General features: G+C 40.3%; 1 protein-coding gene across 3 annotated transcripts in view; it reads right to left on the reverse strand.

The window, feature by feature from the left end:
* Window positions 1-13,738, reverse strand: part of PDGFD (platelet derived growth factor D) — a 281,841-nt gene that overhangs the window by 69,449 nt on the left and 198,654 nt on the right. The gene's annotated exons all lie outside the window — the stretch shown is intronic.

Here is a 13,738-nt window from a genome sequence, read left to right on the forward strand (position 1 = left end):
TAGTGCTTCAGTGAACAATGGGATTCATGTGTCTTTTTCAATTTTGCTTTCCTCGGGGTATATCTGGAGAACTCTTAAACTTGAATGATGTGAAAAGGGAAGATCATCTTATAAGATATGTAACAATATTAAAAAGAAAACCTTAGAAATTTAAAAGAAAGTAGAGTCTTCCCAACACAGATGATCATGCAGAATCAATCTGAAAGAGACAGAAAAGATGGCTGTGCTAATTATATGCACTATACGTTTCAGAGGAATTAAATTATTAACTGACAATGGTCCCTCAGTAACTCCAATAACTTGTATAATGTACATGATTAGGGTCTTTGTGGGGGCAGATTTTGCAGCATATTTTAGACTTCTTTATGTGGAAATGTTAATATTGCATTTAGATACAGATTATCTCAGAGCCGAAAGAACACGGAAATTACTAAATCTATTTCTCTATCAATAATTGTTGCAAAGCTATTCTATCACATAGCTACTATATCACATGTAGTACAGATTAAATGAGTTTTAATATAAAAAAGTTGTTAGAACTCCTTTAATATCATGGATCTAATATTGGAATTACTTTACCTAAGAATTCAGTGGAGAAATTCCTATGAAACACTGCAAGTGATAAAAAGCTATGGAGGGAGCTGTTAAGATATTGCAGAAATGTCAAAACACAAGAGCACTCCAATCTGAACTAGGAATCAATTGTTGATCTCTGCCGTGCAGTGGTGAGATGGAGAGAGATTACCAAATCATTTTGCAAGTATTTTCATAGAAGATTTGACAAACTTGTGGGGATTTACAGAAGAGCTGATTGATTAACAGGCTGAGAAAAATGACTTATGAGACAAGATTATAAAAACTAAATATATTGTGTATTGACAGAAGAATTAAGTACTTTGATGTACACTACATATAAAGTATTTTAGAGAATGACTTAGGGGTATGATACCAATTTCTAAGAATCCAAATGTGTCACCATGAAGGGAAAGAATTATTTACCATGTTCCCTGAGGGCAATAACTAAAAGTCAAGGCATGAAATTGAATAACAGAAAATGTAGCCTCTGAATCTACAAAGTTTCCCCAGTAGTGATATCTATTAAATTGTGAAACGGCCTCACAATGGAAGTAGCAGAAAAGCCATCCTGTAAGTCATTTCACACCAGAGTGGACAAAGTATTCAAAGATATACCTTTGGAAAGAAATCTACCCCACTGCTGTGATGGAGGATATAATGAATGACCCACAAGAGTTTTCCATTTCTGCTTTTAGGAGCATTACAACTTTTTCACTGAGCATCTATCTTCTATCTTCATAGCTTCAGTTTTATGTTTATTATTTCAATATCTTTTTAATTTTATTTTCCTAAAAGGCCTATAGTTTGTAAATCTTTGGTTTGCCTGGACTATCTGTTGTGAAAGTCATGTTTGTCATTACTATCCTGAGTCTCTGTAAGGAAATTGCTCTGAGGAAAAAGCAACAAAGACAGCGGGAATTTTAATCCATTTTATAATGCATCTTTAAATGTATACATCCAATCCTAAACTTGCAGCCTCTGAAAGATGATTAGACAGCAGAAAGAAAATTTTCTATTTTATTTATTGCTAAAGTAAAAAAAAAAGTCCCATATTAGAAATTTTCTCTTTAACCATTCATAAATTAAATATATAACTTTTCCATATTTTATTAAACCCCAATTCTTTTACTTATGGCCATTTAATTGATGAGGAGTGGATTAAAGACAATGAATATTGAGTAGAAATATTTGATAGCTTTTGCATATCAAAAATAAATGTTTAGTCATTTATACTAACTTCACTCTTTCCCTCTTATTGAGAATGTGCTAGTGTTAAGTTTGGACACTCAGCAGTAAAGGATCTACCTGCAATGCAGGAGAAGTGAGATTGCAATGCAGGAGATGCAGGTTTGATCCCTGGGTTGGAAGATCCCCTGCAGAAAGAAATGGGAACCCACTTCCATATTTTTTGCCTGGGAAATCCCATGGACAGAGGATCCTGGCAGGCAATGGAGTATGGAATCACAAAAAAGAAATGACTCATCAACTAAACAACAAGTGGTAAGTTCACATCTAATCCTATGAGCCAAAAATGGAAGCTGATTTGAAATGGTGCAAAAGTTAATGCACATTAAAACATATATACTTATAGAGAAATTTATCACCTAACAGCATACATGTGGATATACTTCTATTTCATGGATACAGTGGTTCTCAACTGCAACATGGGGATGTGGTGTGGAGAATTCTAAACACTGCTTCTAGATTTTATCTGTTGATCTTCAGTGAACTGGCCAATATCAAAAGAAACTTCTATAAAAGTCTGGCACCAACATTTCATTCATTTGACCAATACAGATATACTGTGAAAGTGTTAGCCGCTCAATTGTGTCTGACTCTGCAACCCCATGGACTGTAGCCCACTAGGCTCCTCTGTCCATGGAATTTTCCGGGCAAGAATACTAGGGTGGGTTACCATTTTTTTCTCCATGGATCTTCCAGATCCAAGGATCGAACCTGGGTCTGCTGCACTGCAGGTAGATTCTTTACTGTGAACCACCAGGCAAGTCCAAGATGTACTGTGAGTGTCAATTATATGCAAGGAATTTTGGCTGGGGTTTAGCCTAAAGAAATCAATAAGACAGGACCCTTGCTTTCATGGAATTTAGGGGTTAGACTAACATGTAAACAAGTGTCACACATTGTTATAGATGCATTTCAAAAGAACAAAAGTGTTGTACACGCAGGTAGAAATAAGCCCAACTTAAGAGGTGATGCTTAAAAAGGAGCTTTGAAAGGTGAGCAGCAGGTGATAATCCTGCACTCCCACTAAGTGTAAACCTCTGCACCAGGACATATTATCTCCAGTCTTACCAAGGACACCACAACTCACTATTTGCATTTTAGGAGAATCTTTAGGCTTGAAGAGCTGAAAGCCTCACTGATGGTCTATAATAAGTAAGCAGCAGAGTCTGCATTCAAATTCCAGAGGCTTGATGGATCCTCCTCTAAGAAAGGAAGCACAAATTAACTAGCAGAGTCTATGAACATGCCACAATTATTCCTAGAACTCTATTATACTCAGTGTGGCTGGAGGCAGGATGAGAGATAAGACAGGGTAAAGGATAAAGCAAACGAACAGAGACAAACCACAGAGTGCTCCATCACCATACTGGGATTTGGATTTCATCATACGTCATAGAGAACCACTGAAGGGTTATAAAAAGAGGAATGGCAGATTTGTTTGGGTATGAGCTTTAGAAAGGTCTCTTGGCTGCTCTGGGGGAAAGAGGTTCAATGACCATCCTACAGGCAGAGAAACAAGGGAGGAAAGAGATTCTTGTGTATTGCCCAGGGAAGAGATTCTGGTAGCTATATCCAGACTAATGTGAACAGAGAGGAAAAAAGGGGCTCATGGAGAAAGATATTGAGGCATTAGAGAGGTAAATGGGAAGTGCTCGTTAATGAAGAAAAGTCTTAGCACTTTTCCAAATGGAAAGAGAAAAATGCCTAGACTCTCCCAGGGTTTCCTTCCTGCCCAAACTGCACCAGGGTGGATGAGGCTAAAAATGGGATATCTGAGCTCTCTGAAGCAGTGCTCCTCTTTCCTGACTGACTGCCACCTCCAACAGCAAAGCGACTGACCATATAGCACTTTGCCATGTTTCTTTCACAACCTTTATTCCACTCTAAGTGTTACCTCTGACATGTAGTTTTTCTCCAAAAGCTGGACTAGGTCCACTGAATCCCCCACAGTACCAAGCATACAACAGGTTCCCCATAATTATATTTGCTGAATCAGCTGCTTCAATTCCTTCCTGGTAGTTATAGTATATGAATGAGTATACATAGACAAATCAAATGATATATATATTACTTAGTTCTATTTTGATTATGTTTCACTCAAATATGCCAAGTGTGTATAGATGTGAATCTTACTGTCAGTCCTTCTTCACCTACAAAGTTAGGGCAAGAATGGGAGGGCCAATTGTTAGTTATTATATATTTGAGGATTTAAATCTAATTTTTAACCTAAATCAAATCCCTTATGATTATACAGTGGAAGTGACAAATAGATTCAAGGCATTAGATCTGATAGACAGAGTGCCTGAAGAACTATGGATGGAGGTTCATGACATTGTACAGGAGGCAGGGATCAAGACCATCCTCAAGAAAAGGAAATGTAAAAGACAAAAATGGCTGCCTGACAAGCCTCACAAATAGCTGAGAAAAGAAGAGAAGCTAAAGGCAAAGGAGAAAAGGAAAGATATATTCATCTGAATGCAGAGTTCCAAAGAAGAGCAAAGAGAGATAAGAAAACTGTCTTCAGTGATCAATGCAAAGAAATAGAGGAAAAACAATAGAATGGGAAAGACTAGAGATCTCTTCAAGAAAATTAGAGATACCAAGGGAACATTTCATGTAAAGATGGGTACAATAAAGGACAGAAACGGTATGGACCTAACAGAAGCAGAAGATATTAAGAAGAGGTGGCAAGAATACATAGAAGAAATATACAAAAAAGCTCTTAAAGACCTGGATATCCATGACAGTGTGATCACTCACCTAGAACCAGGTGAAGGTTGGAAGGTGAAGTCAAGGGGGCTGTAGGAAGCATCACTATGAACAAAGCTAGTGGAGGTGATGGAATTCCAGCTGAGCTATTCCAAATCCTAAAATGTAATGCTATTAAAGTACTGCACTCAATATGCCAGCAAATTTGGAAAACTCAGCAGTGGCCATAGAACTGGAAAACATCATTTTTCATTCCAATCCCAAAGAAGGTCAATAGCAAAAAATATACACATTTGCACAATTGCACTCATTTCACATGCTAGCAAACCAATGCTCAAAATTTACCAAGTGAGACTTCAACAGTACATGAACCAAAAAATTTCAGATGTTCAAGCTGGATTTAGAAAAGAGATTTAGAACCAGAGATCAAATTGCCAACACCAGTTGTATCAGAGAAAAGGCAAGAGAACTCCAGAAAAACATGTACTTCTGCTTCACTGACTACACTAAAGCCTTTGACTGTGTGATTCGCAACAAACCATGGAAAATTCTTAAAGGGATGGGAATACTAGACCACCTTACCTGCCTCCAGAGAAACTTGTATACAGGTCAGGAAGCAACAGTTAGAACCAGACATGAAAAAATGGACTGGTTCCAAATTGGGAAAGGAGTGCATCAAGGCTATATATTTAACCCTGCTTATTTAACTTATATGCAGAGTACGTCATGTGAAATGGCAGGCTGGATGAAGCACAAGCTAGAATCAAGATTGCTGGAGAAATATCAATAACCTCAGATATGCAGATGACATCACCCTTATCACAGAAAGCAGAGAGACACTAAAGAGCTTGTTGATGAAAGTGAAAGAGGAGAGTGTGAAAACTGACTCAACATTCAAAAAACTAAAATCATGGCACCTGGTCCCATCACTTCATGGCAAATAGATGTGGAAACAATGGAAACAGTGACAGACTTTCTTTTCTTGGGTTTCAAAATCACTGCAGATGGTGACTGCAGCCATGAAATTAAAAGATGCTTGCTCCTTGGAAGAAAAGCTATGACAAACCTAGACAGCATATTAAAAAGCAGAGATATTACTTTGCCAGCAAAGGTCTGTCTAGTCAAAGCTATTTTTTCCAGTAGTCATGTATGGATGTGAGAGTTGGACCATAAGGAAGGCTGAGAACCAAAGAATTAATTCTTTTGAAATGTGGTGTTGGAGAAGACTCTTGAGAGTCCCTTGGACTGCAAGGAGATCCAACCAGTCAATCATAATGGAAATCAACCTTGAATATTCATTGGAAGGACTGAAGCTGAAGCTTAGCTCCAATACTTTGGCCACCTGATATGAAGAGCCAACTCACTTGAAAAGACCCTAATGCTGAGAAAGTTTGAGACGAATGGGATGATAGAGGATGAGATGGTTGGATGGCATCACTGACTCAATGGGCATGAGTTTGAGCAACCTCTGGGAGATAGTGAAGGACAGGGAAGCTGTCATGCTGCAATCCACGGGATCACAAAGAGTCAGACATGACTGAGCAACTGAACAACAACAAATATATTTGAAGATAATGGAATACATTATTGTGATTTTGTTACAATAAACATACTTGAGCATTCAAATGAGCAAAATACATTTCTCATATGCTCTTTGTCCACAGTTTTTAACTCACAGCTTCTTCCCAAACTCCGGAGTTTCCTAATGTGGACAGTTATAAAGTAGTAATTCTTCTGTTACATTAAAAATCTGACCTTTTTTTTTAACCACACCTAATGGAGGCTGGTCACCTGGAGAACCAAGAGAGTTGGAATATTCAGTTCCACCCCTGACCTCCAGCGAGGGAAAGGGGCTAGTTGTTGTGGGTTTAGTTGCTAAATCATGCCTGACTCTTTTGCAACCCCCTGGACTGCAGCCCACCAGGTTCCTCTGTCCATGGGATCTTCCAGGCTAGAATACTGGAATGGGTTGCCATATCCTTCTCTAGGGGATCTTTCTGACCCAGGGATTGAATAGGGGCTGGAGGTGGAATCAACTGCTAACAGCCAAAGATTCAATGAATTATAACTATGTAATGAAGCCTCTATAAAAACTCAAAAGGACGGGGTCAAAGAGCTTCTGGGCTACTGAGAGGTAGGGAGAGTGGTGCATTGGAGGAGGACATGAACTTCTTTGCCCCTTCCCAAGTACCTTGCCCTAGGCATCTCCTCCATTTGGCTGTTCCAGAGTTACATCCTTTTATAACAGTTTGAAGTTTTTGAGGGAAGAGGATGGGGGAATTGTGTGGAATGAGCCCTTAACCTGTGAAATCTGATGCTTTCCCCAAGTAGACAGTATCAGAACAGAGTTGAATTCTTGGGTATTTTGTTGGTGTGCAAGAACTGTTTGCCAGTTTGGGGAATCCTCCATTTCATGTTGGAAACTGGGTTTCAATATACCTAAAAGAATTCTGGTCAGAAATTTTTATTTTCCATGAAAAATATGGTTACTAAGACCAGCAATCTAAATAATAAAGTGAGGTAGTAGTCATTCAAACTGGAATGGGTTGAGCAGCAGAGTTTGTAGAATTTTAAGGAGAGGTTATAGAATTATTACTAGGGCTCCCCTGGTGTCTCAGAGGTTAAAGTATCTACCTGGAATGCGGGAGACCCGGGTTCGATCCCTGGGTCAGGAAGATCCCCTGGAGAAGGAAATGGCAACCCACTCCAGTACTCTTGCCTGGAGAATCCCATGGACGGAGAAGCCTGGTAGTCTACAGTCCATGGGGTCGCAAAGAGTTGGACGTGAATGAGCGACTTCACTTTCACTTTATTTCTATAGAATTATTAGCACACGGAGAAGGCAATGGCACCCCACTCCAGTACCTCTTGCTTGGAAAATCCCATGGACGGAGGAGCCTGTTAGGCTGCAATCCATGGGGTCGCTAAGAGTTGGACACGACTGAGTGACTTCACTTTCACTTTTCACTTTCATGCATCGGAGAAGGAAATGGCAACCCACTCCAGTGTTCTTGCCTGGAGAATCCCAGGGACGGGGGAGCCTGGTGGGCTGCCATCTATGGGGTTGCACAGAGTCGGAAACGACTGAAGTAACTTAGCATAGCATAGCATTAGCACATGGAGAACGAAGGCTGGTACTGTATAGCAAGTCACTGCAAACAAAGTCATTGCACTCTGCAGCCCAGGGGAGGGTGAGAGACGCAAAAGCTGCAGGCGCCAACAGTATTCTCATCACAAAAGTTGTCATTCTCATTGTTAACAGCTGAGCAAACACACCCTGTTAGGTGTATTTTCTCTGTCTTAGAAAACTATTTTTTCAAAACAGAAATTGAAGACATTTTTTCTTAACAGAAGGTTGGAACAATAGTGCCTTCACAATGCAATCTGGTTTACTGAGAGAAGAGATGGGCTATGTGTGAGATGCTACGCGTGAGGTGAGGAAGTCGCTTTGCTTTCTTTTTTCATGAATAGATCACAACATGAACACTGTCTTTGAAACGGGCCACTGTGCACGCCTCTACCTGTCACCTCCACACAGAACACGGACTAAAGGAAGATGTGCACTAGCAGGCTGTTGATGTGAGGAGTTAAGAAAACTAATTAATTTAGAGGTCTCTTTTCATGGGGCTTAAATATATTTACATTGATGTAAAAGATGGTGACAGCAGCCATGAAATTAAAAGACACTTGCTCCTTGGAAGAAAAGTTATGACCAACCTAGAGAGCATATTGAAAAGCAGAGACATTACTTTTCCAACAAAGGTCCGTCTAGTCAAGGCTATGGTTTTTCCTGTGGTCATGTATGGATGCGAGAGTTGGACTGTGAAGAAGGCTGAGCGCCGAAGGATTGACAGTTTTGAACTGTGGTGTTGTAGAAGACTGTTGAGAGTCCCTTGGACTGCAAGGAGATCCAACCAGTCCATTCTGAAGGAGATCAGCCCTGGGATTTCTTTGGAAGGAATGATGCTAAAGCTGAAAGTCCAGTACTTTGGCCACCTCATGGGAAGAGCTGACTCATTGGAAAAGACTCTGATGCTGGGAGGGATTGGGGGCAGGAGGAGAAGGGGACGACAGAGGATGAGATGGCTGGATGGCATCACCGACTCGATGGACATGAGTCTGGGTGAACTCCGGAAGTTGGTGATGGACAGGGAGGCCTGGTGAGCTGCGATTCATGGGGTCACAAAGAATTGGACACAACTGAGCGACTGAAGCGGAGTAAAAAGTGTGAATTCAGCCTACTGAGTTTTTAATGAAATTAAGAAACATACTTGGTAGTCTGTTACAATATTTGGAAACTATGATGCATTTACATTTTACAAAAGACTTTCCCACATCTTATCTCAGTCAGTCCTACTATGTCCTTGCTACATAGTAGGTTCTTTAGATATGTTTGTAATGACTTCTGGAAGTTTACAGACTGTTAATTCATCCAGGAATACTTAGTGAGTGCCATACTACTAAGTGACATGATTAAGCAACAGACCATATAATTAAGGTTTGTAGTTGTCTCTTTTAAAGTGCTCCTGCTGTTGCTGCTGCTGCTGCTGTGTCACTTCAGTCGTGTCCAACTCTTCAGTCGTGTCCAACCCCATAGATGGCAGCCCACCAGGCTCCCCCTTCCCTGGGATCCTGGATCACTGGAGTGGGTTGAACACTGGAGTGGGTTGCCATTTCCTTCTCCAATGCATAAAAGTGAAAAGTGAAAGTGAAGTCACTCAGTCCTGTCCGACTCTTTGCAGCCCCATGGACCACAGCCTACCAGGCTCCTCTGTCCATGGGATTTTCCAGGCGAGAGTACTGGAGTGGGTTGCCATTGCCTTCTCCAAAGTGCTCCTAGTCCAGTTAAAACCAGAACAAGAAATGTCAACACATAAGTGCTGCAAAAAGCTGTGGTAAACTCAGTGCTACTGAATTGGTGAATTGAGTAGCAAACATAAAGTTAAGGATAGTATCCTTAAAGATTAGTATAGACTGGGGCTCTGCTTATAAATTAAGAATTCTTAGCAAAAGAGACACAGATGTATAGAACAGTCTTTTGGACTCTGTGGGAGAGGGAAAGGAAATAGTTCTTATCAGGGCAGCACATTCGAATCAATTGAGGCACATTTAAAAAATAGTTTTGCAGGCCCTTTCTCTGAGATTCTGATTCACTAAGTCTGGGGTAAATTCTCAGCACCTATATTAAAAAAAGAAAAAGCCTGAGATGGTTTACTGCAAACACTTGATTCAGAATCATTTTCTTTGAACTGTGACGCTTCATGCTGTCTAAATTATATTCTATGGTTTAAGCCTGAATTGCTTTTGGCCAATTTTCTTCCTTTTAGCTTTAGGATTTATCACTTTTAAATGCAAATAACTTGGGATGGGTAAGGCTTTTAGCCGTTATCAGGCAGTGACTCATGTTGTTCCCTCAGCCTGGATTGAGTGATTCCCCACCTCTTCCTTGGGTCAGTCCCTGCTTCCTCTGTGAATCATTTCCTGACCACCTTCTCTTCCCCTGAGACACAGTTATCAACTCTCTCCCCATCTCCCCTCCTAGGATTTCTCGGGTATGTTTCTGCTATCTCTGATCACTGCAGATCTGTTTAATTTTATGCTCTTGAGGGTAGATGTCCAATCTTATTTGTATTTTCAGGAATTGGAACTTGACATAGAGATGGAGATCCACACACACACACAAAACATGTAGAAGGATCATTGCTTTACAGAATTTTTCTCTTTTCTGTCAAACCTCAACATGAATCAGTCACAGGTATACTTATATCCCCTCCCTTTCAAAACTCCCTCCCACTTCCCTCCCCACCCCACCTCTCTAGGTTGATACAGAGCCCCTGTTTGAGTTTCCTGAGCCATACAGCAAATTCCCATGGGCTATCCATTTTACATATGGTAATGTAAGTTTCCATGTTACTCTTTCCATACATCTCACCCTCTCCTGCCCTCTCCCCTTCAATAAAAAATAAATACATTAAACAAAATATATATATATATATATATATATATATATATATATATACAGAATGAATGAGAGACTGAATTTAGAAGATTCCAAAAGGAAACTGAGGACACATAAAATCAGATCTGCTTTGCCATTGTGCCTGCAACAGGACTTAGAAACAATCATTTTATTTTCATATTCATAAATAACATATTTTTGATACCCAAGGGAAGTTCCTATAAAAGGAGCAGAAGAAAACAGATCATTGATAGTTGTTTATTCTAACTAATTGTACCATTAAATAAAAATGAGGTACTGGTCTTCAATTTTAGTTTAGAGCTCTACCATTACAATAGATTTTCCTCCAAGATTGATTTTTTGGTTAAGATTTTATATCCACATTTCTGTTCTTTTTTGATTTAAAAATACCTTCCCTGTCTAAGTTGTCTCGCATGGCTAAAAGAAATGTTTCTATTTCAAATTCATATTTCTTTGTTATCTGTTGTCGAAAGATATATCACAGAGATTAAAATACTAGGACATTTTAGTGTCTTTTTCTCCTTGTAAAAATAACTGTTTTTAACACTTTAAGAAAAATAAAAGCCAGAATATGACATTGAGTACTCATAGCCTGAAAAACTATAGACTTCAGAGACCTAGCTTGTCTTTGAGCCAAAGGGGCTGTTGCACAGTATTTTGTAGGTGAGGAACGGATATCTTTCTACAAGGGTGACATCAAGGAACTTTTAAACTCCAAATATACTACTAAAATTAGAATCTTCACATTAAAGGTATAGTTCAAGATATTTTGCTGAGCAGTTCAAAAGGGATGAAGAGAATATACATTTAATGTAGTTTAGCAGAACAGAGCTATTAGGTTTTGGCTTTCTCTCCTCTCAACTCTGCCTCAGGGTGTGGGTTTACTCGGAATCAGAATCACACAGCAGAACTGTTCCTAGGCCTGACCTTACTCCAAGTCCCCAGTGCTTGTCAGGTTCCAACATGCTATAGAGACTGACTGGTGTGTCTCCCCAAAATTAGTATGTTGCAACTTAAACCTCAGTGTTAGTTTCAGGAAGTGGGGCCTTTGGGAGGTGAGTAGGTCATGAAGGGAGAGATCTCATGAATGGAATTAGTGTTCTTATATTAATAAAAGAGGCCCCAGAGAGCTCCCTGCCTGCTTTTGCAATGTGAGGTCATAGCAAAATGAGGACTGTCTCTGAACCAGGAAGCAGGCTCTCACCAGACACTGAGTCTCCTGGTGCCATGAACTTGGACATCCCAGCCTCCAAAACTGTGAAAAATAAATTTCTGTTTCTTCTAAGCCACCTAGCCTATAATATTCTGTTATGACAACCCAGATGAACTAAGGCACAGACTCTCTTAAAGGACCTGGGATATACTTAATTGGATTCTAATTCTCCAAAGACATTTTGATGGTAACAGTAATAATAACAGTTCCATCTGTTGTACATAGTTTATCAAACCCATATATTTGAAAGGTAATCCTCAGGCAGCTCTATGATGCATGTGGTTCCTTTTCATTTTATGAATTTAAAACAGCAGCTTGGACAGTTTGAATGATGTGTCCTAGGTCTCACAGATACATCAATTCATAGATTTGAATTTGAGTGTTTCTGACTCATATATCCTCAAACCTGTACAAAAAACCTCAAAAAACAACAAATAAATAGTTCTGGAATATTTTAAAAACCTGGAAAGCTCCTGAGGCCTCAGCAAAGACCCATGCTAAAACAGACATCAGGACCTCAAAGACCTTTCACAATTATTAAGAAGTCCTGATGGGCTTTCCAGGTGGGCTCAGCGGTAAATAACTCACCTGCCAATGCAGGAGATGCTGGTTTAATCTCTCCAGGGTCAGGAAGATCCCTGGAGGCAGAAATGGCAACCCACAACAGTGTTCTTGCTTGGGAAATCCCATGGACAGAGGAGCCTGGTGGATGACAATCTATGGGGTCGCCAAGGGTCAGACGTGACTGAGCAGCTGAGAGCAGTAGAGCACATAAGCAGTCCTGAGTCTTTCAAAGCTGCTGACTTTCTCCATGAGGTATGACAGCTCAGAAGCTGCATCAATAGAGGATCTGATCCACGTCTGCAGTGGTATTGCTATTGCATAGTCTGATATAAGAAATGCTGAGGTCAGACTGTTACACATGCAGGCTGTTACATATGCAATTAAATGTAGTGGAGGCAGATTTTAGAATAAGGGTACCTGGTTCCATTCCACAATTCCCCTGACATTTGACCCCTCTAGTGGCCACTACTCCTCCATTCACACCCCCACCCCTTCCAATGCCCAGCGAATCTTGGACCAAACCGCTGAGGTTCGTTGGTAAATTGATATGACTATAACAACAGAGTGAGAGCAAGCGAGTTTTTCTGGCCCTAAGTCTGAAAAAAGACAATCAATTGTCTCTTTATAGATCATTGGGGATTGCTTTTATATTGGGTTGGCCAAAAAGTTCATTTAGGCTTTTCCTCAGCAGCCTATGCAAAAACTCAAACAAACTTTTTGGCCAGCCCCATATATTGCTTCTACTCCAAGTGATCAGATGCATCACAGGTACTCAATGAATACTTGTTGGTTCAGCTCAATGAAACATGTTAAGACATACTTAGTACAATGCCCTGTGATAGACCTACAGGAATAAGGTGCTCCCAGCCCTCCAGGAGCTTTCACTCCAATGGAGACACTGAGACCTGTGCATAGGTTTCTATGGGATAAGAAAACAGCTGGAAAGAAATCCACAATATCCACAGTGGTTGTACTTGATGATGGGAGCTATTGGTGGGTTTTAATTTTTTTACTTTTCTATGTATTTTCAAAAACAGCTGGGATATCTACACATTACTTCTTTGAAAAACCATAATGTTGGGGGCCGAGAGCAACCGGAAGCGGCGCCGGCTCCCGGCAGGCAGCGCGAGGAGGCGGAGGTCTGGTTGCCTCACGGATTTAAAAAAAAAAAAAAAAAAACCATAATGTTGACAAAGACTAGCAAGATGGGTGCCTGACAAAGGGAAGGCGTATTTGTGGGTGAGGAGCTAAGGGCAAGTGGTATCTTTGACATGAATATGTCTGACAGAGAGAGGAGGGCTTGGATTCTTGAAGAAGTGTCTGTGGGAAAGTTAACTGGAGAGATTAGAGGAGGACAATCATCAAGTATGGACCGCCTGGTCATACGGCTGCAGGTCTGGACTGAGCAGTCCGAGGAAGGAGAGGGCAGAACCGAAGCTAGAACATGAGGA

The sequence above is a fragment of the Bos mutus genome, chromosome 15, assembly GCF_027580195.1.
Source record: "Bos mutus isolate GX-2022 chromosome 15, NWIPB_WYAK_1.1, whole genome shotgun sequence".
NCBI classification, from domain to species: Eukaryota; Metazoa; Chordata; class Mammalia; order Artiodactyla; family Bovidae; genus Bos; species Bos mutus.